The sequence below is a fragment of the Pongo abelii genome, chromosome X, assembly GCF_028885655.2.
Source record: "Pongo abelii isolate AG06213 chromosome X, NHGRI_mPonAbe1-v2.0_pri, whole genome shotgun sequence".
Taxonomy (NCBI): Eukaryota; Metazoa; Chordata; class Mammalia; order Primates; family Hominidae; genus Pongo; species Pongo abelii.
The window spans coordinates 74,503,796-74,529,494 of NC_072008.2; the positions used below are offsets into that span (position 1 = coordinate 74,503,796).

Genomic DNA, 25,699 nt, shown 5'->3' on the forward strand with positions numbered 1-25,699 from the left:
CATTGATTTTGTATCCTGAGACTTTGCTGAAGTTGCTTATCAGCTTAAGGAGATTTTGGGCTGAGACAGTGGGGTTTTCTAGATATACAATCATGTCATCTGCAAACAGGGACAATTTGACTTCCTCTTTTCCTAATTGAATACCCTTTATTTCCTTCTCCTGCCTCATTGCCCTGGCCAGAACTTCCAACACTGTGTTGAATAGGAGTGATGAGAGAGGGCATCCCTGTCTTGTGCCAGTTTTCAAAGGGAATGCTTCCAGTTTTTGCCCATTCAGTATGATATTGGTTGTGGGTTTGTCATAGATAGCTCTTATTATTTTGAGATACGTCCCATCAATACCTAATTTATTGAGAGTTTTTAGCATGAAGGGTTGTTGAATTTTGTCAAAGGCCTTTTCTGCATCTATTGAGATAATCATGTGGTTTTTGTCTTTGGTTCTGTTTATATGCTGGATTACATTTATTGATTTGCGTATGTTGAACCAGCCTTGCATCCCAGGGATGAAGCCCACTTGATCATGGTGGATAAGCTTTTTGATGTGCTGCTGGATTCGGTTTGCCAATATTTTATTGAGGATTTTTGCATCAATGTTCATCAAGGATATTGGTCTAAAATTCTCTTTTTTTTGTTGTGTCTCTGCCAGGCTTTGGTATCAGGATGATGCTGGCCTCATAAAATGAGTTAGGGAGGATTCCGTCTTTTTCTGTTGATTGGAATAGTTTCAGAAGGAATGGTACCAGTTCCTCCTTGTACCTCTGGTAGAATTCGGCTGTGAATCCATCTGGTCCTGGACTCTTTTTGGTTGGTAAGCTATTGATTATTGCCACAATTTCAGATCCTGTTATTGGTGTATTCAGAGAGTCAACTTCTTCCTGGTTTAGTCTTGTGAGGGTGTATGTGTTGAGGAATTTATCCATTTCTTCTAGATTTTCTAGTTTATTTGCGTAGAGGTGTTTGTAGTATTCTGTGATGGTAGTTTGTATTTCTGTGGGATCGGTGGTGATATCGCCTTTATCATTTTTTATTGCATCTATTTGATTCTTCTCTCTTTTTTTCTTTATTAATCTTGCTAGCAGTCTATCAATTTTGTTGATCCTTTCAAAAAACCAGCTCCTGGATTCATTAATTTTTTGAAGGGTTTTTGTGTCTCTATTTCCTTCAGTTCTGCTCTGATTTTAGTTATTTCTTGCCTTCTGCTAGCTTTTGAATGTGTTTGCTCTTGCTTTTCTAGTTCTTTTAATTGTGATGTTAGGGTGTCAATTTTGGATCTTTCCTGCTTTCTCTTGTGGGCATTTAGTGCTATAAGTTTCCCTCTACACACTGCTTTGAATGTGTCCCAGAGATTCTGGTATGTTGTGTCTTTGTTCTCGTTGGTTTCAAAGAACATCTTTATTTCTGCCTTCATTTTGTTATGTACCCAGTAGTCATTCAGGAGCAGGTTGTTCAGTTTCCATGTAGTTGAGCAATTTTGAGTGAGTTTCTTAATCCTGAGTTCTAGTTTGATTGCACTGTGGTCTGAGAGACAGTTTGTTATAATTTCTGATCTTTTACATCTGCTGAGGAGAGCTTTACTTCCAAGTATGTGGTCAATTTTGGAATAGGTGTGGTGTGGTGCTGAAAAAAATGTATATTCTGTTGATTTGGGGTGGAGAGTTCTGTAGATGTCTATTAGGTCTGCTTGGTGCAGAGTTGAGTTCAATTCCTGGGTATCCTTCTTAACTTTCTGTCTCTTTGATCTGTCTAATGTTGGTAGTGGGGTGTTAAAGTCTCCCATTATCATTGTGTGGGAGTCTAAGTCTCTTTGTAGGTCACTCAGGACTTGCTTTAAGAATCTGGGTGCTCCTGTATTGGGTGCATATATATTTAGGATAGTTAGCTCTTCTTGTTGAATTGATCCCTTTACCATTATGTAATGGCCTTCTTTGTCTCTTTTGATCTTTGTTGGTTTAAAGTCTGTTTTGTCAGAGACTAGGATTGCAACCCCTGCCTTTTTTTGTTTTCCATTTGCTTGGTAGATCTTCCTCCATCCTTTTATTTTGAGCCTATGTGTGTCTCTGCACATGAGATGGGTTTCCTGAATACAGCACACTGATGGGTCTTGAGTCTTTATCCAATTTACCAGTCTGTGTCTTTTAATTGCAGCATTTAGTCCATTTACATTTAAAGTTAATATTGTTATGTGTGAATTTGATCCTGTCATTACGATGTTAACTGGTTATTTTGCTCGTTAGTTGATGCAGTTTCTTCCTAGCCTCAATGGTCTTTACAATTTGGCATGATTTTGCAGTGGCTGGTACCGGTTGTTCCTTTCCATGTTTAGTGCTTCCTTCAGGAGTTCTTTTAGGGCAGGCCTGGTGGTTACAAAATCTCTCAGCATTTGCTTGTCTATAAAGGATGTTATTTCTCCTTCACTTATGAAGCTTAGTTTGGCTGGATGTGAAATTCTTGGTTGAAAATTCTTTTCTTTAAGAATGTTGAATATTAGCCCCCACTCTCTTCTGGCTTGTAGAGTTTCTGCCGAGAGATCCGCTGTTAGCCTGTTGGGCTTCCCTTTTTGGGTAACCTGACCTTTCTTTCTGGCTGCCCTTAACATTTTTTCCTTCATTTCAACTTTGGTGAATCTGACAATTATGTGTCTTGGAGTTGCTCTTCTCGAGGAGTATCTTTGTGTCATTCTCTGTATTTCCTGAATCTGAATGTTGGCCTGCCTTGCTAGATTGGGGAAGTTCTCCTGGATAATATCCTGCAGAGTGTTTTCCAACTTGGTTCCATTCTCCCTGTCACTTTCAGGTACACCAATCAGACGTAGATTTGGTCTTTTCACATAGTCCCATATTTCTTGGAGACTTTGTTCATTTCTTTTTATTCTTTTTTCTCTAAACTTCCCTTCTCGCTTCATTTCATTCATTTCATCTTCCATCACTGATACCCTTTCTTCCATTTGATCGCATCGGCTCCTGAGGCTTCTGCATTCTTCACGTAGTTCTCGAGCCTTGGCTTTCAGCTCCATCAGCTCCTTTAAGCACTTCCCTGTATTGGTTATTCTAGTTATACATTCATCTAAATTTTTTTCAAAGTTTTCAACTTCTTTGCCTTTGGTTTGAATTTCCTCCTGTAGCTCAGAGTAGTTTGATCGTCTGAAGCCTTCTTCTCTCAACTCGTCAAAGTCATTCTCCGTCCAGCTTTGTTCCATTGCTGGTGAGGAGCTGCATTCCTTTGGAGGAGGAGACGCGCGCTCTGCTTTTTAGAGTTTCCAGTTTTTCTGCTCTGTTTTTTCCCCATCTTTGTGGTTTTATCTACTTTTGGTCTTTGATGATGGTGATGTACAGATGGGTTTTTGATGTAGATGTCCTTTCTGTTTGTTAGTTTTCCTTCTAACAGACAGGACCCTCAGCTGCAGGTCTGTTGGAGTTTGCTAGAGGTCCACTCCAGATCCTGTTTGCCTGGGTACCAGCAGCGGTGGCTGCAGAACAGTGGATTTTCGTGAACCGCGAATGCTGCTGTCTGATCGTTCCTCTGGAAGTTTTGTCTCAGAGGAGTACTCGGCCCTGTGAGGTGTCAGTCTGCCCCTACTGGGGGGTACCTCCCAGTTAGGCTGCTCGGGGGTCAGGGGTCAGGGACCCACTTGATGAGGCAGTCTGTGCGTTCTCAGATCTCCAGCTGCATGCTGGGAGAACCACTGCTCTCTTCAAAGCTGTCAGACAGGGACATTTAAGTCTGCAGAGGTTACTGCTGTCTTTTTGTTTGTCTGTGCCCTGCCCCCAGAGGTGGAGCCTACAGAGGCAGGCAGGCCTCCTTGAGCTGTGGTGGGCTCCACCCAGTTCGAGCTTCAGGGCTGCTTTGTTTACCTAAGCGAGCCTGGGCAATGGCGGGCGCCCCTCCCCCAGCCTCGCTGCAGCCTTGCAGTTTGATCTCAGACTGCTGTGCTAGCAATCAGCGAGACTCCGTGGGCGTAGGACCCTCCGAGCCAGGTGCGGGATATAATCTGGTGCGCCGTTTTTTAAGCCCCTCGGAAAAGCGCAGTATTGTCGTGGGAGTGAAAGGGAACTCCCTGACCCCTTGTGCTTCCCGCGTGAGGCAATGCCTCACCCTGCTTCGGCTCGTGCACGGCGTGCTGCACCCACTGTCCTGCGCCCACTATCTGGCACTCCCTAGTGAGATGAACCCAGTACCTCAGATGGAAATGCAGAAATCACCCTTCTTCTGCGTCGCTCATGCTGGCAGCTGTAGACCAGAGCTGTTCCTATTTGGCAATCTTGGCTCCAGCCCCCCCAAATTTTTTTTTCTTAATTGATTCATTCATTTATTTAACAAATATCTATTAAGAACTACCATGTACCAGGTACTATTTATGGAACCAAGTAGATAGCAGTGAACATAACAGACAAAAATTCTGGCCCTCATGGAGCCAATAGTCTAGTGGAGGAAGACACACAAGCAGGTAAGTGAAATACATAGAATGTCAGATAATACAAAGTTATATGGAGAAAAATTAGGGAAGTTGGAGAGAGAAGGTCAGGACAGGATGTGTATGTATATGTGCACATTTTTAAATTGGGTAGTCCAGGGAAGCTGAGAAGGTGATATTTGAGCAAAGATCTGGAGACAGTCAGGAAAGAGCCAGGCAGATATGGGAGCATTCCAGGCAGAAGAAGTAGCAAATGTAAAGGCCCTGAGATGGGGGAGAACATGAGTGCTCCAGAAATAGCAACATGGCCATTGTGACTGAAGCAGAATGAGTAAAAGGAAGAGTAATAGAGGTGAGATCAGAGAGGTAAGAGGAGAGGAACAGATCATGTAGGGCCTTGTAGGTCATTGTAAAGACTTTGGCTTTGTGTTATGAGTGAAATAGGAAACGAATGGAGGGGCTTGAGCAAAGGGGTTACCTGATTTGACCTATTTTATTGGTAGGAAAACTTTAGCTGCTGGGTTAAGACTTGGACCAGAGTAGTGGTGGTGAAAGTGGTAAAAGATTGTTGGATTCTGAATTTACTGTTGATTGAACGTGGCATGTGAGAGGAAACAGGGAAGTCAAGGATGTCTTTGAGATTTTGGCCTCAAATGGAAGAATGAGTTTTTCTGTGTGTGTGTGTGTGTGTGTGTGTGTGTGTGTGTAATCTCTAATTTCTTGGACTCTCAATATATATTTTATTCTGTTCTATACCGTAATTACTTTTCACCTGGGCTGTATCAGTAATCTTGATAAATGTTCAATGGTGAATCAGATCTCCTCTTCCAGCCTCTCTTCTCACTCCAGTTCACCCTTTATAAAGTGAGACACTAATCATATCTTCAGTGGTTTCCCATTGCACTTAATTCAGTAGGTGGACTCCCCTGTCTTGGATTCAAGGCCCTCCGTAATATGAGCCCAACCTGTTTTTTTGGCTTTATCCTTTGCTGTTCTCTTATATCTTCCAAATAAAGTGGCTTGCTGCTCCTTTAGTTTAGTGTTTATCAACATGTAACACGTTATAGATAATGCTTATTTGGAATCACATAATGGTTAAGAATATAGACCTTTGTAGCTGGATACCCCAGGTTTGAATCATAATCTCATTTCTCATTGTGCCTTTGGACAGTTTGACCTCTATATCTTAGTTTTCTATCTCTAAAGTAGGGATAATATTAATAGCAGTCTACTTCATAGAGGTGTTTTGAGGATTAAATGGGTTTATATTTAAAACACAAAAACAGTGCCTGACCAACATGTTAAGTACTCTAATGTCTTGGCTGTCATTGTTGTTATTATTGTTACTATTTTTATTGTCTCTTTCTCTCCCCACTGTAATATCAGGTACGTGAGGGCAGGGATTTTTATCTGTTTTGTTTACTGTTCTATCCCTATTGCCTACAACAGTGCCTGGCATATAACAATAATATATGCTCAGTGAATATTTGTGAAATGAATAATTGCAGTTTCCTTAGCCCAAGATGACTACTACTGCTGTCTCTTCCCCCTACTCTCTTCTCTTAAGAATCTCTCCAAACTACAAGGCTTATCATGAATGCCATGTGTTCCATGGAATACTTCATGATTTTCTGATCCTTCTCCCCAAGCTAAGTTTAATCTCTCATTTCTTTGAATTCCCATAATAACTTACTTATGGTTTTCTTACATCTATTACATTTATTTGCCTTTCATCTTAGTCATTTTTATCTAATCTCGCTTACTAGATATTAAGTTCTTAAACCACAGACTGTGTCTTCCTCATTTTATATCCCTTGTGATGCTGGTATAATGCCTTGAACATGGTAGATGCTCAATAGACATTTGCTGATTGAACTGAATCTGTTTTACTATTTATATACTTAGTTGTATACAAATTTTCAGATTTCTAAGTCATACTTCCAAGGTATTAAATCTCTGTGCAATTTATTTCTTAGGTATCCTAAATGTTCAAGCTTAGAAAGACTATGCTTTTTTATCTGCAGTTGCAGAAAAAATAGATTTGTCTTAAATCCTGTTTTATACCAGATTATGAAATTGTCCTGCATATATGATCCTAAAGGGGAAGGTTTATCAAATATGGCAATATACAGCTGGAATTCAATGATCTAGTAACATCACCTAAGAACTCAGATGAAAAAAGGCTTTGTGCAGATAAAGTGTGTGTCACAAGATCCATGCACTTAAGCTCATGCATGTTATATAGTGTAAGATTCTGAGATACTTGCTTATAATTTATTTACTCATCATTATGCTTTAATCATGATTATCATATTTCCTAGCCAACAGCTGTGGAGAGGCCATTTAGAAATGTTAACAAGGTTCATCGAATAGTAGGAGGGAGAGACAGCTGACTCTAAGGAAGGAGACAGAAAAACCAAAAAACAAGTCAGGAACTCATAGCAGTGTGGGTCTAATAGCCCTATATGACTTAAATAAGTCTTGAGGGCCTCAATGTGTTATAATATAGCTCAGTAATTGATGTTCATAATAATGACCCAAATTCATCAAAAAACAATTAAATTGTGATCATCTACTGTGTTCAATTTGTGAAGATAAGCAATGAGTATTGAGTGTTTAGATTTCCATCCAAAAGATTAAATTTAAAATGGTTTTGTGTATAAAGTAATAAACCCTGAACTAGCAGGACAACTTGACTAACTCCTTCCTGAGTTACAATCAAGATTTTTCTTCATTCAATATATACCTTTCTGTTCAAGCCCCTCTAACTAGAATTGAAATGCAATAGTAAGGCAACATGAGGCAGTAAATCTATAAAAATGAATTGTTCATTCACACTACATTTATAAAACAGGAAATACGATTATAAAACAGATGTTGACTGATTGAAATGCTGTATGTTCAATCATGTTAGTGTTTATTTGATAAGGAATGCCGTTTGTTTAGCTTTGCTCATTTATTCAGTGACTGTGGCTTGAAATTTTATTAGATGCTGTATAGCTGTATATCTCTGCCCACCAGAATGCTGAGAGAATCTGAGCTTGAATGAAACTGGATAAGAAGTTGGAGCTGTTTAGCTTTGGTAGTAAAGATGAGAAGACTTTAGTTTTGAAGGTTTTCCATTTTAAATGTCTTTGTTTTGTTTTATTTCATTTATATATGGGTGCCAGAATACAGAAGTGACTAATAGTCTGGAAGTATTCATTACTTGTTTAACTTTATTCTGAAAACTTTCATCTTCCTAAAAGTCTTTCAATGACTACCCAGGGAGAGATCGGGAGCCAAGAAAATTTCCTGAAATGGAACCATTTATAACTGATGTGTTTCTGAATAATGGAGAAAACTTAAATTTAATTTTAAAAGTACTGTAATACTAAACAGATCTTATATTTGAAATAAATTATTCATCTAATTTTTTGTTCTCCCTTGGAGCCAGTTAGCAAATATCTTTTGTGTTGCAGTGAGATTACAGCAAATGATTTCATGGGAACATTTATTTAGATTTTGTATTTTATTGTATTAGCTGATAATATCTGGGCCTTTATGATATAGAAACTAGTACAATAAATATTTGAATGAATAGATTTAGGAACCAGATAATTTGGAAGAATAATTTCAAAACTTGAGTGAACTATGACATTTAAAACCAGCATCTTGGATCGTCATGTAACATATTGTATAATACACGTTATAGTGAAATAGATTTTAAAATTTAATACCTTAAGCAAAATATTTTAGGAAGAATTTTTCTTTCTTTTAAAGAATAAGATAAATAGGTTTCTAGTCCCCCACATCCAAATATTTTTGTGTCCATTTTACCCTCTTGATAAAGGCAGAAAAGGGTGTTTAATTGTTCCTAATGCAGATTAAGAGTTGTTAACCTCTACAAACTACACAGCCAAACTAAAGTCAGTTCAGAAGGATGTGATATGTTATATAAATGTAGTATGTTATGCAGCATTACAAGTTCCTTATAATCTCTACAAATAGCTTTTAGAATTTACTAATTGATTTAAAAATAAAAACCAATGCATGTTAACATAAATAACATAAATAGCATTTTACAAACAATAATTTCTACTTCATCAAGAACATTCTTAAGTGAAATGGCATGTCTTTCTTTTCTTTTCTTTTCTTTTTTGTTTTGAGACAGAGTCTTGCCCTTGTTGCCCAGGCTGGAGTGCAGAGGCACGAACTCGGCTCACTGCAATCTCTGCCTCCCAGGTTCAAGCAATTCTCCTACCTCAGCCTCCCGAGTAGCTGGGATTACAGGCGTCCGCCACCATGCTTGGCTAATTTTTATATTTTTAATAGAGACGGGGTTTCACCATGTTGGCCAGGCTGATCTCGAACTCCTGAGCTCAGGTAATCCACCCACCTTGGCCTCCCAAACTGTTGGGATTATAGGCGTGAGCCACTGCGCCCGGCCTGAAATGGCATTTCTTTCTCTGAAAATGCATGATGGTAAAGAATACAATGGCCACTAGTATAGTTTGGTGTCCCTGCCTTAATCCATGCAAGGCACCAACAGTTTTTGCACCACTAATTTTTAAAATAACAGCTTTATTAAGATATAATTTACATACCATATACTTCACCCATTTAAAGTGCTAATTCATTGGTTTTTAGTACATTCACAGAGTTGTGCAACTATTATCATAATCAATTTTAGAGACACAGAAGGAAACCCTGTACCTATAAGTATTCACTACCCGTTTTTCCTGAACCCTCCCCTCTTCCAGCCCCTAGGAATCATATATCTACTTTCTGTCTCTATAGATTTGACCATTCTGGACATTTCATTTAAGTGGAATCATATAATATATAATCTTTTATGATTGGCTTTTTCACTTAGCATAATATTTTCAGGATTCATCCATATGGTGGCATGAATCAATATTTCATTCTTTTTATGGTTGAATGATATTCTATTATAGAGTTATATTACATTTATCTGTTCATCAATGGATGGACATTAGGTTGTTTCCATTTTTTGCCTGTTATGAATAATGCTGCTGTCAATATTTGTATACGTGTTTTTGTGCAAACATTTGTTTTCAATTCTCTTGAGTATATACCTACAAGTGGAATTGCTGGGTCATATGGTAACTCCTGTTGAACTTTTTGAGGAACTTCCAGACTGTTTTCCAAAGTGGCTGCACCATATTACGTTTCCACAAGCAACATATGAGGGTTCCAATTACTCTTCATCCTTGTCAACACTTGTTATTGTCTATTTTTTATTATATTCTTCCTAGTGAATTTGAAGTGATATTTCAGTTGTGGTTTTGATTTGTATTTTCCTGAAGACTAATGATTTTTTCGTGTGCTCATTGGCTACTTATATATCTCCTTTGGAGAAATGTATATTCAGATCCTTTGTGCATTTTTCAATTGAGTAGTTTTTTTTTTTTTTTAGTTGTAAGAGTTCTTTGTATATTCTGGATATGAGTCTCTTATCAGATATTTAACTTGCAAATATTGTCTTTCATTCTATGAGTTGTTTGTTCACTCTTATTTGTGTGAAGAAAAAGAAAGTGGGTATTGCCATCTTAACAATATTAAGCCCTCCAGTCTATGAATGTGAGATGTCTTTTCATTTACTTAGATCTTCTTTACTTTCTTTCAACAGTGTTTTGTAGTTTTCAGTATAAGTTCTACCCATCTTTTGTTAAGTTTATTCCTAAATTTTTATGCTGCAAAGTTCAATGTCCAATTTATCTAATTTTCCTTTTGTGGCTTCTCCTTTAGGTATCATTTTGAAGAAAGTATTGCCTAACCCAAGGTCACAAGGATATACATTAATGTTTTCTTCTAAGAGTTTTATAGTTTTAGCCTTTACATTTAGGTCTGTGATCCATTTTTTATTTTATTTTATTTTTATTTTGGCAAGCCTGTATTGACAACCTGCACTGAGGGATGCATTGATGCAGTCAATATCTGAAGATGAACTATTAAAAAGTAAGTGTAAAACAGTGTCTTAGGTTAGGGTCCCTGAGAAATACACTCTAAGATGGAGTTAGAATATAAGCAGTTTGTTGGGGAATGCACTCCAATCAACTCCTGTGGGGAAGTGAAGGAAAGCATTGAGCAGTGGAAGGAGTTGAGCTGTTAGTACAAAGTCTTCACAGGAGCTCTGGGGCTGGGATGGCAAAATGAGAATACTCTCACGTTGAAGGGGGCCTTTTTACCCTACCCTCTTCACAAACTTATCAAGGGATTTGCACTGCCCTGGGAAAAAGAGGTTCTTTCTGGACAAAGGTAATTTTCTTGAGGGATTTGGTTGAGACTCAGTACCTCATTCCTGAAGCAAGGAACAGGACAACATATACCTCACAGGGCACAGTGTTAATTCTCAGTGGAGGAACTGTGTTGGGATACTATGGGGGAAAGAAAAGACAATTAGTATGTGGATATGCCTCTATGTCAGTGAAAACTTTCATAGAAGAGGTGATACTTGGACTTCCTTGCAATATGGAGGTGTATTTATCAGGTAGTATAGAGAAATAGTATTCCACTGATATATGTAAGCAAAGCCTGGTGCTTTTTATTTATTTTTTTTGAGACAGAGTTTCTCTTGATCGCCCAGGCTGGAGTGCAATGGCGTGTTCTCGACTCACTACAACCTCCACCTCCCGGGCTCAAGCAATTCTTGTGCCTCAGCCTCCCAAATAGCTGAGATTACAGGCATGCACCACCATGCCCAGCTAATTTTTGTATTTTTAGTAGAGATGGGGTTTTGCTATGTTGGCCAGGCTGGTCTCAAACTCCTGGCCTCAAGTGATCTGCCCATCTTGGCCTCCTGAAGTGCTGGGATTACAGGTTTGAGCCACAGCACCTGACCCAAAGAAACATATGTCACTCAGAGTGGCTTAGAGTGTAGGATCCAGGAGGAGGGATTGAAGAGGAGGATAATGAGGTGGTGACAAAGGATGAAACTGCAGAAGTAGCAAGGTCTAGGCTATGGAGAGGTAAATGGCATGCCCAGAAGTTTGTATTTTATTCTAACAGCAAGGCAGGCCTTTTAAGCAAAGGAAGATCTTGTATGATACGTGTTTTATTTAATTTTTATACGTGGTATGAGGAGTGGATCCAACTTCGTTCTTTTACTTGTGGATATCCAGTTGTCCCAGCACCATTTGTTGAAGACTATTTTTCCCCTATTGAATTCTCTTGGCACTGTTGTCAAAAATCAATTGATTGTAAATGTAAGCGTTTATTTCTAGACTCTCAATTCTACTCCATTAATCTATATGTCTGTCCTTATGCCAGCAGTACTACATTGTCTTGATTACTTTGTAGCTTTGTTGTAAGTTTTGAAATCAGGAAGTATGAGTTGCATAACTGTTCTTCTTCTTTTTTTTTTTTTTGTGAGACGGAGTCTTGCTCTGTCACCCAGGCTAGGGTGCAGTGGCGCAATCTCGGCTCACTGCAAACTCCGCCTCCTGGGTTCAAGCGAGTCTCCTGTCTCAGCCTCCCGAGTAGCTGGGATTACAGGCGCCCGCCACCGTGCCTGGCTAATTTTTGTATTTTTTAGTAGAGACGGGGTTTCACCATCTTGGCCAGGCTGGTCTCGAACTCCTGACCTCATGATCCACCCGCCTTGGCCTCCCAAAGTGCTGGGATTACAGGTGTGAGCCACTACGCCTGGCCCAACTTTGTTCTTCTTTATCAAGATTGGTTTTGGCTATTCTGTGCTGCTGAATTTCCATATGAATTTTAAGATCAGCCTGTGTTTTGATAAGGTTGTGTTTAATCTGTAGATCAATTTAGGGAGTATTGCCATCTTAACAATATTAAGTCCTCCAGTCTATAATGTGGGATGTCTTTTCATTTACTTAGATCTTCGTTACTTTCTTTCAACAATATTTTTTAGTTTTCAGTATAAGTTCTACACATCTTTTGTCAAATTTATTCCTAATGTTTTATTTTATTTTGATGCTATTGTAAATGAGATTGTTTCTTAAATTTTATTTTTCAATAGTTCATTGCAAAAATAGAATTAGAGCTAATTTTTAATATTGACCTTGTATACTGCAAACTTGCTAAACTTGTTTATTAGCTTTAATAGGGTCTTTGTGTGTGTGTGTGTGGATTCCTTAGACTTTGCTCTATATAATATTATGTTATCTGCAAATAGAGATAGTTTTCTGGATGCCTTTCATTTCTTTTTATTGCCTAAGTTCATAACCTCTAGTAACAATGCGTTGAATAGAAGTGGTAAGAGCAGACATCCTTGTCCTGTTAGGGGGAAAATATTCAGTCCTTTATAACTTAGTATAATGTTAGCTCTGGGTCTTTCCTAGGTACCCTTTAATGTGGTTGAGGAAGTTTCCTTCTATTCCTAATTTTTTGAGTATTTTTATTATGAGAGAGGGTATTGAATTTTGTCAACGTTTTTCCATGTATATTGAGATATTCATGAATTTTTTTCCTTTATTCTATTCATATGATATATTAATTGATTTTCTGATATTAATCCAACCTTGCATTCCTGGGATAAATTTCATTTGGTCATGTTATACAATCCTTTTTATATATACTGGATTCAGTTTGCTAGTATTTTATTGAAGATTTTTATGACTATATTCATAAGATATATTCGTCTATAGTTTTCTTGTGATATCTTTTTCTGGCTTTGGTAACAAGGTAATACTGATGTCATAGAATGAGTTGGGAAGTATTCCCTCCTCTTATATTTCTTGGAAGAGTTTGAGAAGGATGGGTATTAATTGTTCTTTAAATGTTTACTAGAATTCATCAGGGAAGCCATCTAAGCCTAGGCTTTTCTTTGTGAGTAATTTTTTTATTACAAATTCAATCACTTGTTTTAGGTCTATACATCTTTTATATTTCCTCCTGAATCAATGTTGGTAGTTTTTGTTTTTTTAGGTACTTTCCCATTTCATCTAAGTTATATAATTTGTATACATACAGTTGTTCATCGTATTCCCTCATAGTCCTTGATGTATGTTTATGGTTAATAGTAATGTCCTCTCTTTCATTCTGAATTTTAGTAAATCGAGTCTTTATTTTTGGCTTCATCAATCTAACTAAAGGTTTGTCAATTTTGTGGATATTTTCAAAGAAAAAAATCACCTTTTGAAAAGAGAAGTAGCAAATTAATCATTTGAAGGCAGCTAGTAACCACTATGTAATGACCTCACTGACGGTGTGTTCTTGGCCACATGTTTCTTAACCTCCTGGAACCTCAGTTGCCTCATCTATAAAATGGGGTGATATGGCTTGCCTCATAGATTTGTCTTTAAAATTAGATGAATTAACGTGTAAAATCTCTAGCACAATACCTATTTATGACAGATATTGTACCTTACAGTAAATGCTCGTATCTTTTTCTTCCACATTATTGTGCTGACCCTGGTTTTACTGCGTTATTCTTCATTAGCCAGCTTTAATTTAATAAAGTAAACCTTAACAATGACTTCTCTTTTAAAGTCTGAAAAAATATTTTTGTGCTTTTTCTTCTACCATATGATCAAGATGATATTTATTTTCACTAAAATTTAGGCATATAACCAATTTCAGAATGTAAGCAGGTGAAACATTGGTTTAATATTAATCATAAATGAAAGTAAAAGCACAGCTGGGATTGTATATAATAAATTATCATGCTCTGTATTATTTTCATCTTTTTCTTATCTCAGTAGTAATTTTATTTCCTATTAAATATCCATAGAGATAATTTGTTTCTTCTTAGAGCACCATCTCTCAGATAACTTTAACATTTCTGAGACAATTCTGACCTTTTAATGAACTTTATGATAGTTCAGCAGTGTTATAAATAATGAACCTGAAACTCTAAAAAGTTACCAAAACGTCTTTCAAATTGTGGTATATAATTTATTCAAGTAAAGAAAGGTAACTATAATCAATTTTTATATTTTATTAAAAGTTTCTACGTCCTATTAGTAGGATTTATATTCTCTCTTTCCTAAGTATCTTTTGTCCTAACTTCCTCCATAGGTATGCACCTTTATTGCTTGCCAGTAACTTGAGGAAATAAGAACATTTCTTCCAGACTTTGAGTCAATGAAAAGTGACTCCCATATGGAAATAGGAATTGAATGCTACTCTCTCATATATGAACTCGGTATTTGGCCTAGATCTTTTCCCTTTCTCTGAAATGAGGAAGATGTTATGGCACCTTATTTCACATGTGCCTGACCAGCTGTTGTAACATGTATCTTCATGAACCCTATGTACTGGTTTCACTCTATGGATTACCTGTACAGTAGGAATAATTGAATTGACAAATAGGGTTATGATTAGGTTATGATAGAAACTCTCTAGCCCAGCCTGACACAAGTAGATCACAAAACATCTTTATTCTAACACTGATAGTAGGAAAGCATCTCCCAGGGATGTCGGTAGAGTTCCCAGGGGTAACTTTCATCTCAATAGGTCTCCAACTCCAAGCAGAAGACATGTTTTGCCATAGAATACAGAGAGTGAAAACTCATGAATGAAGGAGAAAAATTCATTCTCAAGAGACCTGCCTTAGCTAGCTAACACACGTCATTAGCAATGCGATCTTAACGGAATTATTAAACATCTCCAAGCTTCAGTTTCCATGGATGTGGGTGGTGATAACAGGATTGTTGAGAAATTTTAATAAGATAATTAATGTAAAGTACTTAACACAGTGCCCAGTTCATTGTAAGGGATTTTCATCAAGTTTTGTCAAAATAATTTCGCTCCTATGACCCACTTGGGTGTTGTAACAGGTCCGTTAAAGCTTTCTTTTACTATATCTGAAATTTTTGTCCTATATTCTTCAGATCAGTGCTTTTATTATTGATGGTTTGGGTTTGTGTCCCTGCCCAAATCATGTTGAATTGTAGTCCCCAGTGTTGGAGGAGGGACCTGGTGGCAGGTGATTGGATTATGGGGGCAGATTTCCCCTTGGTTTTCTCAAGAGAGTGAGTGAGTTCTCAGGAGATCTGGTTGTTTAAAGGTGTGTAGCATCTCCGTCCTTGTCTCTCTTCCTCCTGTTCTGGCCATGTAAGATGTGTCTGTTCCCCCTTGCCTTCACTATGATTGAAAGTTTCCTGAGGCCTCTCCAGCCATGCTTCCTGTACAGCCTGTGGAACCGTGAGCCAATTAAACCTTTTTTCTTTATAATTACCCCAGTCTCAAGTATTTCTTTATAGCAGTGTGATAACAGACTAATACAACTATTTAGGATAGCTTTTATGGGTCTTCTTACTTTTACCTCTATGCCCCAGTTTTTTTCATTCCTTTCTTGTATGAGTGATTTTCAGGCTTTTCATCATTTTGGAAACCCTACTTGGATCCTATTCTCAGTTATTTATTTCTTTTAAAATGTAGCACACAGAACTGGACCCCATACTTTAGAGATTATTTGTCCAGCCTAGCCTTCCTTTAATGCAGCTATTAGACTTTTATCAGTGTAGACTAAGATTACTGTAGAATTTTCTTTTCAGTGGCTATTTTATGACCTTGTGGCCAGATCAAAAGAACCAATTTTGAGATAAGAGACCTATCTGAAATCACAGTTCTGAACACTGATTCAAGAATTGTTTTCTTCAGCTCTGAATATTTACATGCTGGTTTCATCAGTAATCTATTTGCTTAGAGACTGATTTACTGGAAAAATGAAAACAGCATTTGTAATTATATATTAGACATTTTATTCTTATACCTATATACCTAGATTTGATTGGTTAATTTATAAGCACCAACATTTTCCACATTTGTTGTTCAAATTTTATTTAGGTGGACTAGCTTATAGACCATTGACTTCAAATGGAATTGTGAAGCTAATCTTTATCTGAAGCTTAGGTGATGAAAGGCTTTCTTTCCCAAGCAAAACTAATGATACTCCCGAGTTAAATGAAAATGGCCTTACATGGAAACCAAGAGTATGTTGCTTCCTCAGCACTGCTTTCTTTCTCTGCCCTCTGGGAGGAGGGGAGAGGGCTTATGGGGAAAGGCTGCAGGAGTCAGAGCAGCCAACCTATGGCTGACCTGAATGATATTGTTAAAGGTAAAAGAAATTGCAGAAGAAAGAGAGAATCAGTTTTTATTGGAATTTAGACACCATTACTTTTCCTTGGATGATTCAGAACACACTTTTAAAGGAGAAATCTAGAAGAATAAGAGGGAAGCACTAAGGATTGAGCCTCTTTTTTACCACACTTTAGATGATGTCAGAATTATTTTGTTACATTGTTTTAAAATGTGAATGCTTAATCACTATAGTATATAGGAGTGTTATTTGCAAATACTTAAGGGTTTTTTTTTTGCCTCTGGAAAACCTCAGCTCCCTAGACTGCATTCTCTGTATCTCAATTTCCTTATTTGTAAAATGAGGACAATAAGAGTACATAGAGTACTTCCTAACTTCCCAGTTACCCCATAAGGTAAGTCTTTTGTCTCTAGACTTAATTCTTCCAGTGCTTTAAACTATTCTTAGTACCTCATATACTGATTTGTGTAAATTGTGGTTACTTGTGTATGAGTCTTTTGTTCCCTACTAGATTATAATCTCTTTGAGGTCAGAGGCTAGCTGAGTTTTCATCTTTTTTGACCTTCATAGTTCCTTGGATTAAAAACTTCAGTGAAACCACAAGAAAGTAATCAGAAATATAATTGGGCAGGTGGAACAAATTTGTTAAATCTGTTTGGGAAAACAATAACTGGTTCTTAAGTAATAAATCAGCTTCAGGTTCACTGTTCCATAATCAGGGTGGGAACAAGGGAGAGGGGAAAGTGTATGTTTCTCAAGATATCTGAGAACAGAAGCCCTGCCTTTAATATGGTTGATTTCATTGGATAATGGAGGAATCTTTTCCTAGTCATGTCCGGAAAAATTAGGAAGCTTGTCATTAGCTGTACTGTGATGCAGATGTGACTTCAAAGAATCAGTTCACTTCATCTTGTTATGTTGTGGCAGAAAGCAGTATTTCAGACTATCACAAAGCAAGGAATTGGGGTATAAGATTAAAGTCTAATATGTTCTTCATGGACAGGCATAATTTCTATTAAGTATTGATCCTTAAGGCAAAGCTAAACAGATATAATTAGCATAGGATTTTTATTTGAAAATATTGATTTTCTACCCTCTTTCTCTAAAGCAGAGACTAAAAATGTCATAGAATCTCTGGGTTAGAATGGAGATAGAAGTCATCCAACTCAAGATCTCATCTCCTTTGTCAATCACTTCTGCAATATCTCCATCAAGTTCTCACCATCCTAGGCTTGAAATGTGTCAGCAGTGGAGAACTTGTCCTCATGGGAGATAGCTAATGTCATTTGTAGGCTGATCTAGTTGTTACAAAAGTCTTCCTTATTTAATACTGCAATAATAAACTCTGCCATACCATAGTTATTCAGATGGGAGAAAGATCCCCACATACCCCTGACTAGTCTCCAACCCCCCAACTCCAGGCTAAACATGCTTTCAACTGTTCCTTTGTTAATTTGTTGCACTTTCCACACTGTATATTTTAGTCATAGTTTTGTAGCTGTATTTTTACACATCCTCTGAATTGTGAGCTCCTTGAGGACACGAACCACATCTTATCTTTGAATGTGTCTGGTATATAATGCCTTTGAGTGAGAAAAACATGGCATTAAATCTCTGCGTTATCTAGGCTACTGTTGTTTGGATGTTCTCTGAGTTATCCTTCATTAAACATATATTTACTGAATGCCTTTCTGTCAGTCAGATACTGTGCCAGTATTTAGGAATACAACAGTGAAAGAGAAAGATATAGTTTCTGACTTTGTGAAACTTAAAATGTGTGAGATACAAGGAAATGGGCAGTACAAAACAAGGTGACAGGCTGCACTAAAGGAAGGATATAGTACATGGTTTCCAACCAAGGCTTTTGGGATCAAAGATGGCTTTTTTTCCTCCCCCATTTCCTTGTTAAAATGGGGAAAATATTTAAGGTATGGTCTGACCAGCCCTGATGATCACAGTTTTCATCTGAGTATTTCTGGATGTATATGTTATTGTAGGTTAAGGTAATATTTGCCTTTATAATGCTACTACATTATTGTTCATTCATTCAATAAATATTTATTGAGCACCTATCGTCTGTTAAAATCTTTAGATAAATTAAAGTTAAAGACTATACTTTCAGGGATCATTTCTATAGATTATTACTGGAGAAGTTTCTTTGAATGTATAGAGCACTAAAAACCATATTATCTCCCAAGTGTAAAGCTGCCTCTTGGTGTTGGTTTACTTCAATTGCCATTTGCCGTTAATTATTGTTCTTCTTTTCTTTGGGAAGAATAAGAGACAGGACACAGTCTGGGTGGGAAAAAATATTAAATTTAGCAGAGTCTAATTGAGCAAAGAACTATTCATGAATTGAGCAACCCTCAAAACCAGAACAAAGGGAGGGGAGAGAAGAAGATGACAGGGTTGGCAATCACTACTCTGCTTTCTCTGTTTAACCACCATGACTATGACAGCTCTTCCTCACACAAGCCAAAATCAATTTGATCTCTAGAGAATGGTTTAGGTGAGTTAAGTGAAGTGTGGACCTAATGACATACTATACTGGAAAATACTTTATAAATTAAGTGCTATATATTTACTATCGTTATTATAATAATATTTCCACCTAATTCCTCCCAGTAAAACTTCATTCTCTTCCATGTCACCCAGCTCTCTGACACAGTACCTCTGATCATACCCTTCTACCATATCACATCTTCTCACTTCCCCATTGTAAATAAGCTTCATGAAGATACAATCCAGTTGGTTCAGTTAACTTTGCCAATTTCAGTTTTTAGATGCCATTTGTCCTTTCAGTCTTTCTGGAAGACTGAGGGTGATAAAGACAATGATAATGCCATTGTATGCATGACACCTTATTCAATTGCTTTATAATTTGTCCAGTAAAATAGTACTTCTATTGCTGGAGATTTCTCCAGGAGCGCTCCATAAAGGAAATACATGTTTTAATAACCTTTTTAGCTACTGTTATAGCATTGGCCTTCCTACATGGAAAGCTCCTATCCAATCAGAGAATATAGACTATTATGAGAACATACTCATATCCCATGTAAGATGGCAAATGAATGAAATTACTCTGTAAATGTTCAAATGGACCATCAGAAAGTACAAATGTACCACCTAAAGTTTTTATTGTCTTTCAAGGATTATGGGTTTGACAAAGCAAACATTGGTTATAAACCATTTTGGCAATTTAAAAATAGTCCCCACACTAATATTTTTTCATAATTGGCATAATTTTTTATACTCCATGATGAGTTATGAAGTACTGAACTTTTAATAATGGAGGCTTTAAGGACTTGAGAAAGACCAGGTGGCCATCTGTGCCCTCTATGAGTCCATGCTTAATATTGAATTTATATTCTTTTAAATAGGAGATTTGTTTCTCCAATTCAGGTGTAGCACTGTTTATTAAATAGGGTAAAATAGGCGATCTGACCTCAATCAGTCTTAAGGAGTTATTTTAAATTGCATATCTTAACAATTTCAGTACTGGCTGACTTGGTATGAAAATCTGCCAAAGCATTTCCTTAGTATTTAATAATTCTTGTTCTGCATTTGGGTTAGCAGTTTTATAAAACTAGTTTCTTCATTAGAGATCTGGAAAGTCTCACCTAGTCTAATGATGTATTAAAGTTATCAGAAATCTGTACTTGTCAGAGTCCTTTCCATGAATCTCCTTGAAGACAAAACACTTTAGGCTTATAGTTGCTCAGGAAAGTACCAGAGTAAACAACCATCTGTGAATAATAATGCTTAAAATGGCCATGGTTAAAGGCCTGTTGAGAGTTTACTACAATGTTGATGCAATTGACAAGGAAATTCAGTTATTTTTGCTGCATACAACATTTTAAGATAACTAGAATTATGACTTATCATTATACCAGGACTACTAGATTTCTATGAATTTTATACAATTTCTGAAACATGTATTAATAACACATCCATACAAATATAACTCAAAGGGTTAGCTTTACTTATTATTTGACACTTTCCATATAATTTAATATATTGAATAAGCCCAGTTAGTTTATATTTCTCTTTTCACAAAGAGAGGTATCCTTTTGAGATGTTCCAAGGGCCTATCTGGAAAATCCCAAAGTTAATTCTAAGTCAAGAAAGAGACTTAAATTAGAATTTGATTTTGTGAAGTTTGTCAAAAATATCAAAGGTTTCGGCCTGGCATGGTGGCTCATGCCTATAATCCCAGCACTTTGGGAGGCCAAGGCAGGTGGATTGCTTGAACTCATGAGTTCGAGACCAGCCTGGGCAACATGGCAAAACCCTATCTCTACTAAAAATATAAAAATTAGCCAAGTATGGTGGTGTGTGCCTGTAGTCCCAGCTACTTGGCAGGCTGAGGCAGGAGAATCGCTTGAACTTGGGAGATGGAGGTAGCAGTGAGCTGAGATCGCACCACTGTAGAGAAAGAAAAAGAAAAAGGAAAGGAAGAAGGAAGGAAGAAAAAGAAAGAAAAAATATATATATGGTTTAAAACACTTGGTCAAAATATGATAAGTGACTATGAAATAACAGTAATCATTTCAATAGAGTGATAATTAAAAGACTTTAAAAGGCAAATATAGAAACATAGTTGGAGAAAAATCCTTAGCTCTTTTAGAGGGCTCAGTCTTTCTTTCTTTCTTTCCTTCCTTCCTTCTTTCCTTCCTTCCTTCCTTCCTTTTTTTTGACGGAGTCTAGCCCTATCGCCTGGGCTGGAGTGCAGTGGCACGATCTCGGCTCACTACAACCTCCACCTCCCAGGTTCAAGCGATTCTCCTGCCTCAGCCTCCTGAGTAGCTGGGATTACAAGTGCCCGCTACCACGCCCAGCTAATTTTTAGTAGAGACGGGGTTTCACTATGTTGGCCAGTCTGGTCTCGAACACCTGACCTTGTGATCCACCCGCCTCCTGCCTCGGCCTCCCAAAGTGCTGGGATTACAGGCATGAGCCACTGCACCCAGCCTCAGTTTTTTTAAGTAAGCAAAAACCTAATATGGAACGTGAAGCACGAGGAATCATCTTGATAAAGTACAGAATCTTTGTTTCCTAGGCCAGTTACCTACCAAAAAGGTAAAGAAAGAACTTTCAAAATTTCCTATTAAGAGCAGATCAAAGGCCGGATGCAGTGGCTCACACCTGTAATCTCAGCACTTTGGGAGGCTGAGGTGGGTGGATCACCTGAGGTCAGGATTTCGAGACCAGCCTGACCAACATAGTGAAACCCCATCTGTACTAAAAATACAAAATTAGCTGGGTGTGGTGGCACATGCCTGTAATCCCAGCTATTTGGGAGGCTGAGGCAGCAGAATTGCTTGAACCCAGGAGGCAGAGGTTGCAGTGAGTGAAGATCGCACCATTGCACTCCAGCCTGGGCAATAAGAGCAAAACTCTGTCTCAAAAAAAAAAAAGCGGATCAAGATTCCAAGAAAGCCTTATTGTTTCAACACAAGGTAAAAAATTCTAGTTTTGCATCAGTGTACATTTGGTAGTAAGGCTCAATTTTTAGAAAAACTTGTGAGTAATTTCCTTCTAATCTTAGCTTGGTCACACATAAAATTACTTTCATAAGATTTATCTTCCACAAACCTTCTATAATCTTTTTATGTCTCTTATTTTTCGTATACTTTTTGGTTTCTCATTTTGGAACAATCAATCATTCTACTTTAGGATAAAAATTACCCTCTTTTTTCTTCTTCCATACCTCATAGCTTCACTTACTAAAAACATGTCTTACTTTACTCACGTACAACAGTTGTTTTCCTTTTATTTCTATTTTACATGACCATATATTGATTAGGATTTTCAACTCTTAGTAGCCTTAATTTCTAGTGAAAACCCAGGAAGTAAAACAATTTAAAACCCTCTGTTATATACAAACATTTTATGAATATGTATTTCATAATTTCTAGAACACGTGCTTCTTCATAGAGTAATTTTTTCATGTTTACTAACAGACCCAAATAGCATACCTATACTGTTTGAAAACAAGATGCCAAAATATGTATACTTTAAACTTATGTTTTGTAATTAATATTTTGGTATTTTTAACTTACTTAGAAATGACCTAGACATTTCATGAATATGTATTACAGTAATTCCTCCTTTACTGCAGTTTCAGTTATCTGCGGTCAATTGCAGTTCAGAAATAGGTGAGTACAATACACTGAGATATTTTGAGAGAGGGAGAGTGAAAGGTTCTTGTATTGCTTCGAACCCGAAGAGCATACCAACAGACAACACGAGGTAGTGTGGAGCAACATGCTGTTTTAATGAGCGCCTGGGTGCAGACGGGCTGAGACCTAAAATGGCGTCAGCACCAAATGAGGACAGGGCAGGGATTTTATAGTCTCCTCTAAACAGAAAGTGTCTCAGTCTGATGTAACTGCTATGCGGTACCCTGACGGCCTCTCTCTCGGTCTTCAGGGGGTACGTGTCTTCCGGCCATCTCTCTTCCTGCTTCTGCTATCTTGCTGAGGCACGCTGCTGGTGCAAGTGGTCTTGGATCTTGGGACTGGGCCTGAGAAGGGAGGAGTTATTCATTCCCTTAAGCTTTCAGGTCCTGGAGAGAATCTTTCATTCCCATCTATTTGGTTATAGAAAAAGGGAAAAGCGATGACTTTCTCAATAACTACTTCAAGCGTGACATGGGGGGTGGTGTGGGCACCTTGGAAACAAAGAAAAACTTAATTTTGGGGGTATTCTTGACAGACGGGTTGGTATCCATCGTGTCATTGCAGCAGGAACATCATCTGGATTGTCTGGTGGTTAACTGTAGTTTCAGCAAGACTTTTAATAGCTTTTATTATTAGTGAGATAATACAGGGGAGAAACAGGAGGAACCCAATGATGAAGATTACTGTCCCTACCAGTGTTTTAAATCCTCCTAAATTAGAGAACCACCCTCCAGAAGGTTTGTTGGGTCCCATCCCTTCCAGGTTTGGACTGGTACATGGGCTACTTTTCTGATGTTTGAAGCAATTTCTAGAATTGCTTTTTTGTTATCGTCTATGTTAAGACAGCAATTAGAGATATTAAACTTATCACAGACCCCACTCTCTTCTGCTAATAACTAGTCTAGTGGTAGCCTGTTTTGATAAATTGCCGCACGCATTTGATTTTGTTGTTGCGGGAGCATTTCCAGGGCTGGGGAAGTTTGGTTAGTGATTATCTCTAGAACCGCCTGTAGTCTAATTATTCTGTTTAGCATATATATGGGAGTGCGATAACCTCAGGAACCATCCTCAGCCCAAGTGGCAGGACCGTGATATTCGATGATCCGTTGTGGAGGCCATTTGTCCTTTTACCATCTTTGGCTTCCTTCTACCTTTAAAGATCATTTTTCTTTGTTTAGGTTATTATATACAGGGACTTCGAGGGTGTTGCCCACTGTTAATGTTTTGGAGGAAGGAGTATCCTTGCGGGGTGAGCTTGACCCTGGTGCGACGGATCCAGTAGGGGAGTCCTTGGACTCTCACTGCAGTTGGCATGCTGTGTATCACAGTGTAGGGCCTGACCACTTCGGTTGTAGCTTTTTGTGAGGGTTGGGTTGGCAGATAAACACATCTGTGCCTGCAAGACAGTTATGTTGAGAGGACAAGGAGGTATCAACAGGCAGAGGCATGGCCTCATTTGTTGCTTCACGAATAAAAGACAGCGTCTGGATTAAGGAAGGGAGGTAATTCTCGAGTGGCTCAGAGTCTGTTAAGGGTGGAGGCCCTAAAAGAAAAGTTCGGCCATACATGATTTCAAAGGGACTATAAAAAGAGGGTGCTTTTGGTGTTGCACAGAGTCTCATGAGGGCAAAAGAGAGATTTTTTTGTCCACGACTGGCGGGTTTCTAGAGTTGGGCTTGGTGAGTTGGGCTTTAAGGACAGAGTTGACCTTTTCAACTTTGCCTGAAGATTGGGGCCTGTAGGGTGTGTGGAGAATCCATTTTATTCCCAAGGATGTAGAGATGCCTTGGGTAATTTGGCTGATAGAGTCAGGCTGTTATCAGATTGGATGGGTGTTGGGAGTCCAAAACGGGGAATTCTATGCATGATGAGAGTTTGTGTGACGACATTTGCACCTTCTGAAGTTGTTGGGAATGCTTCTACCCACCCGGAGAAAGTACAGACAAAGACTAGAAGATAGCAGAGCCGTTTATCGGGCGGCATGTGAGTGAAGTCTACTTGCCAATCTTGCCCTGGTGCCTGGCCCCGGGCTTGGTGGGTAGGAAAAGGCAGCGGCAGAGGGACCCCTGGGGTGACACTGAGTGGCAGATAAAGCAGGTCTGGGTGATTTCTCGAACACGGCTAGAAAGGTGAGGACAAGTGAGAATAGGGTGGAGAAGTTGGAAGAGAGGTTTGTACCCAACATGGAAAGAGTTGTGGAGACTTTAGAGGATAGGAATTGTTTAAGAGTGAGGAAGAATGAAGCACCCTCCCTTGACATACCATGGTCCTTGTTTTTGAAGGTTTTGGGCTTGGTAGTCCTCCTTTTCTTCTGAGGAGTAAAGAGGAGAGAACAAGGACAGGGACAGAGCATGGCCATTTGGATGGGAGCTGGTTAGCATGATGATATGGGGAGTTTCTATGAATAGAGCATACAGTTGGAGGAGGCATGGGGTAGGGATGAGACTTAGTACACTGTGGTGAGCTAGCATGTCTTTGATGTTATGGGTTGAATAAACTGTTAGGTTGGCATGGAGAGATAGTTTTATGCTTTTAAGAGTGAGGACTGCAGCTGCCGCTGATGCTTGGAGGCAGGCAGGTCATCTGAGAACTGTGGTTTGGCGCTGTTCAGAGAGGTAGGCAACAATCTGGAGGGTGGGTCCCTTAGACTGGGTTAGAACACCTAGTGCAACTCCATGCCATTCGCTGGTATAGAGGGAGAAAGATTTGGTGAGGTCTGGGAAAGTGAGGACAAGGGCTGAGAGCCTTATGGAGTAGACGGAAAGGTTGGGTAATAGTCTGCGCAGGGTTTAAAGGCTCATGGAGAGGGCCTTTAGCAGCTTGGTATAAGTTTGGCAAGTAGAGTGAAGGAGGGAACCCAGAGCCTACAATATCCCGCTAGTCCTAGAAAAGAGATAATTTCTTGCTTAGTTTGCGGAGGCAGGAGGGACTGGAGGAGGGATATGCAGTCGGTTGTGAGCCGTCGGGTTCGTGGGGTAAGAGCTAGGCCTAGATAGGTGACTAAGGGGGTGCATATTTGTGCTTTCTTAGGGGAGACCTGATACCCCTGTTCTGCCAAGAAGTTGGGAGATAGTATGGGTGTTGCAGTCTTTTTGA

General features: G+C 38.4%; 1 protein-coding gene and 1 pseudogene across 5 annotated transcripts in view; both read left to right on the plus strand.

The window, feature by feature from the left end:
- The window catches only part of EDA (ectodysplasin A), a 413,848-nt gene that overhangs the window by 46,829 nt on the left and 341,320 nt on the right, over nt 1-25,699 (plus strand). The window lies entirely within an intron of this gene.
- LOC112131234 (small nucleolar RNA U3) lies at nt 18,528-18,725 on the plus strand (annotated as a pseudogene).